This window comes from Somniosus microcephalus, chromosome 8, assembly GCF_052327205.1.
Source record: "Somniosus microcephalus isolate GS21.2 chromosome 8, FLI_Smic_1.0, whole genome shotgun sequence".
In the NCBI taxonomy this organism is placed as follows: domain Eukaryota; kingdom Metazoa; phylum Chordata; class Chondrichthyes; order Squaliformes; family Somniosidae; genus Somniosus; species Somniosus microcephalus.
The window spans coordinates 143,312,044-143,316,994 of NC_140994.1; the positions used below are offsets into that span (position 1 = coordinate 143,312,044).

At 53.2% G+C, this 4,951-nt stretch overlaps 1 pseudogene; it reads right to left on the reverse strand.

Moving 5' to 3' along the window:
• Nucleotides 1-316: 316 nt before the first annotated feature.
• Nucleotides 317-1,475, reverse strand: LOC147113839 (uncharacterized; annotated as a pseudogene).
• Nucleotides 1,476-4,951: the final 3,476 nt, after the last annotated feature.

Below are 4,951 nucleotides of genomic sequence, written 5' to 3' on the forward strand. Positions count from 1 at the left end.
GTCATCTCCAGTTGGAGTGGGTTTTACACTGCTCCCCCCACCACCCCCCCCCCCGCAAACAGCCTGTCCAGTTTATAATAGGGGTTAAAAATCCATGAAGTCTGCGTCGACTGCTACAGTCCCCACTTTGATATTTCAACTTTTCCCAAACAGAAATATCATCAAAAGTTCTGTTGTCTTCCGCTGCGGGAGGCGCACTGTACATCCCAACCAAACCGTACATCAAATTTTACCCCAGGGTCCTGTATCTCACACTTTATACAACAAATCACATCGTAGTTACAGGTATATATACAAACAGACAGTCAACTCCGGGCTATTCTTTAATCAAAGCTTGCCACTGATTTTGGAATGTTTTACTTCGCTTTCTGCATGATAACCGGAGAAGGTAAAATACTAACACACATTGAACTACTACAATTACGTGAGAAATCGCACGAATCCATGGGGGAATCTCAATATTCAGACCGATGTCCCACCATGGCAGAGAAACCAGTTCTTTTATCTCATTCCCCATTTCCCTGTTCCGTTGCTCAAGGGTATAGAAATGCTTTTGGGAGAGTTCAACTTCCTTTATTAATTTAGTGAGGTGTTCGGGCAGAGGAGGAATTTCATACCCAAACCGTGTTACATATTGCTGCAGATCCTGTACCGTGTCGTTCACCATTAGATGTACCGTGGTGGGCGCTGGAATGGGAATGATGCACTCTTGAGCCACCTGAACTGTGCAGGGTTTGAAGCAGAAAGTCTTATCGATGACCGGGCACCAAGTGTCGTTGTGTACCCGGTACTTGTCCACGCTTGTCGTGATGCAGTACATCCCTCTGCCCGCATATGCTACCTGGGGTGGAACGTAGCTTTGGGCCATCACCTCCATGGTGCAATTAATGTGCTCTGCACCCTCTGATTCAAACCCGCACACCGGCCAATTAAACGCATTCAAATGCTGAGGACACAACACCATGTGCGCGCCCCTGCTCTGGCATCCATAGAGGTCAGTGCCGGTCATGGCATTCTCATATTTTACAACAAACGGTGGGGCCCCATGATGTCACACGTGCACCCCGTCCCTTAGGACGCCAATATTCTCTACTCGGTATACCGGCGCTGGCCGCGGTGACCCAGCCATTACCGGCATCCGGAGTACAATCCCCATAACAGTGTGGTTGGACTGGCAACAGTCAACTGGGACCGGGTATGCCTCTGATGCCAGTTGGAGTTGTCACGGGCTCATTAAATTTTCATACGGGCTGAGTGCAGTGAGGGTGCCGGTTGCTGACCCACGAAGGGACGCGACCTTGCTGTAGGTCCTCCAAATCACTGCACCCTTCGTTCAGCATCCACGCACCATACAACACACACGCATCGTTTTTCGCTGCCTACGCCAAGGCATTCTGATCCTCCCTGATCAAACTATTGATCGTCTGAGCATGTGCCTCCAGCTCGGCTATGACTTCCTTTAAATGTATCGTCATAGCCTGGCCCTCCCATAACTCCGACCCCTCTAGCTCATTACCCTCCCCCAGTATCTTTCGCAGCTGGTCCCTTAAGTTGTTGACCTGCATCTGCAACTGTGCATCGTCCATACTGTTGATAATGGACGTGCCCGTGCTGAAGGCTGTAGCTGGATCATTAAATACCCCCCGTCTATATCTCCCTGAACCAACGCGATGGTTTACTGTTAAATCGTACAGACTTTCCCGATTCACGTCCCCGTAACGTAATTCATAAAATTGTCGGAACATTTCCTTCAACAAGGCCTCATATAATTTTTCTGTTTCTACCGGACACCACTGGGGCTGCTGTACCCGGGTTAAATTTAGAATGACCGATGCAACTTCGTAGTGAACGTCTTGGTACAAGACCTTGCCGGTCGGGACTAACACTGACCCATTCCTCAGTCCCGGTGTGGTGGCGGGGCAACTAATCTGTGTTTCCTGTACCGGTGGGGCTGTGGGCAGGGGCTTCCTCTCATGTGCTACCAATTCTGTGGAATTTACTGTGTTGGGAGGCTCTGGGATCACGTAGGAGTCCCCACTCTGATCCCATCCGATCCCGGCCCCGGAATCCTGCCTCCGCCGCAAGAAGGCGATTGACACACCTGCCGGGCAGACCCGTTCCGACCCCCACACACACACATAAATTCCCTGTTCCTCTTTCCACCATTTATTCCAGCACATTTCTACTGCCCTCTCGCCCCCGTAATCTGTCGGTACGTATCGTCCCCCAGTTTCTCCCAGTCCGTGGATCTGTTACCCTTGGCCTGGCCCAACTTCCTTAACCACCACCACCGTCCCAAGGGAATGTGTCCCTCACATCTTAGACAGACACGTTTCCCCTCGGTCACCCTAACCCATGTGGCTGTGACCTGCAGTTTGGGACACGGTATGGAAGCTTCTCCATACGTGAAACCCTCGCTGCCAAAGTACCGAGTCGAGTTCGATCCCAGCCACACTGGCCACCTTCCCTCGTGGAAGTAAGTGGCCATTCCGTCCATGTCCCCTGTCCTACCCCCCTGTGTCAAGGTAGGCCCGTTCCCTCCTGTGCAGCCGTAGAGGAAGGACACCTTGGTGTCTCCTCTTTCCATGCTGCCAGTTCTGATCATCATTAGGAATAGAAGTACGATATCCATATCCCTTTGTTCCTCCAAACTCCTTTGGTTCCCTAGCAAAACAAAAGCAAAACAATTTCACTCTGTGAGAGGGTTTTCCTCCACGGATCTGGTTTTGGTTATTTACAAGATATTTACAGTGTTCCCTGCCGCATTAACAGGCGCCCCATTTAAGACCTCTCCCATCGAGGCCTCTTGCAGCTCGTGGTCGGCGAGTAGGGAGGCGTCCACGGCACCCTAGGCCGTGGGACCCGACTGCTCCTCCTTACCGCCCCGTCCTCCGGGTCATCATCGTCCCACACCATGGGAGGAAGACCCGCGTCGACCAGGCTTATGACAGTGCCCTAGTGTCTCTTGACCTTTGTTTTCCCCTTCTCGGGGTTAAACAACATGCACTGGTTTACATGAAACCATTTCGTGCTTTTCGGGAGTTTTACTGCATATACCATGGGGCTCGCTTTATCCACGATGTTATACGGCCCTATATAGCAGCGGCTTGAAAGTCCCTACTCGGGCGAAATTACGGACCATTACCTGGTCTCCCACCTCCCACTCGTGGGTTCTCTGGGGTTCTAACAGCAGCCGATTTTTCTGGTGCTGGCTCCCCAGGTTACTGGCTGCTTGCCAGTGAATCTGTTTTAAAGTCTCGTACAGATTCTGGACAAACCTGTCTCGGTTTACCTCCCTGACCTGCGCTTTGGTGAGGACCGGCGCCAACACATGGGTTGGGGTGCGCATAATCCTCCCGGTCATCAGCTCGTGTGAGGAGTACCCAGTGCTTCTGGAGGGGCTGGCCCGGACACCTATTAAGACTAGAGGCAAGACCTCGTCCCATCTCTGCGGGAACAGGCTTATCTCCTTCCTCAGTCTTTCTTTCAGTGTCCGGTTCATGCGCTCCACAATCCCCGATGACTGGGGGTTGTGAGCCACATGCCACTTCCCTTGTATTCCCAAGAGTTTTAAGGTGGCCTGCATCACCTGCCCCGTGAAATGGCTCCCTTGGTCGGTCTCCACGACCTGTGGCAGCCCCCACCGGGAGAACACTTCCCTCACCAGGATTCTAGCTGTTGCTAGTGCCGTGGCTGCTCAGCAGGGGAAGGCTTCCACCCACTTGTAGAATACGTCCACCGGGTCTAAGCAGTACTTGTTGCCTGCTTTAGTGGTGGGCAGTGGTCCGATGAAATCAACCTGCAGGGACCGCCACGGCCCCTCTACCCTCCTGGTGGGTCCTATGGGGGCTTTCCTGCACTGCAGATCGGGGTTATTGGCTGCGCACACCAAACAGTGCACACAGAAAACTCAGACATCCTCCCTGAGCTGGGGTCACCACCCTGCCTCCTCTACCCTTTGCCAGGTAGTTTCCGGCCCTGGGTGTCCCGCTCCTGGGCCCCCATGGGCCAACTGGAGTAACTCCTCTCGGTGCTACGCTGGGACTACCTACCGATCCCCTTTGAAAAGCATCCCCTCTTTGATACTAATGTCCGCTGCCCGAACGGACCTTCTATGGCCTCCCCATTCTCTCTCTTTACCAGGACGGCCTTAAGGATGGGATCCTGGGTTTGGACCTGCTTTAAGTCCGGGGCCAAAGCTACTCACTGTGTGCCTCCCTTGTCCCGGATTGCGGCTACCGGACCTGCTTTGTACGGATCCCAGAATACTCCTTCCCTGGCCCCCTGTTTGGCCTTCTCGTCTGCCTTTTGGTTGCCCTCCCACTTAGGCTCTGTCTTTGAGTGGGCTTTAACTTTGTGAATATAGTGATCTCCCCGGGTGCCTGTGGTCTCCAAAATTTTACCTAGCAGCGGTACTGTTGCTAGGGGCTTCCCATTTGCGGACTTGAATCCGCGCCTGGCCCAGATTGCCAAGTATTCCGTGCATGAGTTGCACGTGAACATAGAGCCCAAGCAAATGCTGTAGGGGGTGGGGAACTCGTTGGGGTGGGTGACCACATACGCCACCGCCGCCAGTTCGGCGTGCTGAGTGCTCAGGGTGTTGGGGAGTTTAATGGCCTTCGCTATTTTAGCCGTAGGGTCATAGATTCCGCACCCGGCGAGACGCTCCCTCTTCACAACCGAACCGGACCCGTCTATATAGATGTCCCGGCCCATCGGGTGTATCCCGGCCCGGAATCCTTCATCTACATCCCACACCCCTTCTACTGTACATGTGTGGGCCATCCCTGGGTAAATCATGTTGGCTGCTGGCTTTGGCTCGGTCAACCCCTGCACTCTCAAGTTCATCTGCGAGAGCAATAATGTCCAACGGGCAATGCGAGCACTGCTCACCGTCCCATCCTTTATTCTCCCATCCAACAACATCTGAGTGGGTGGGTGAGTAGAACTA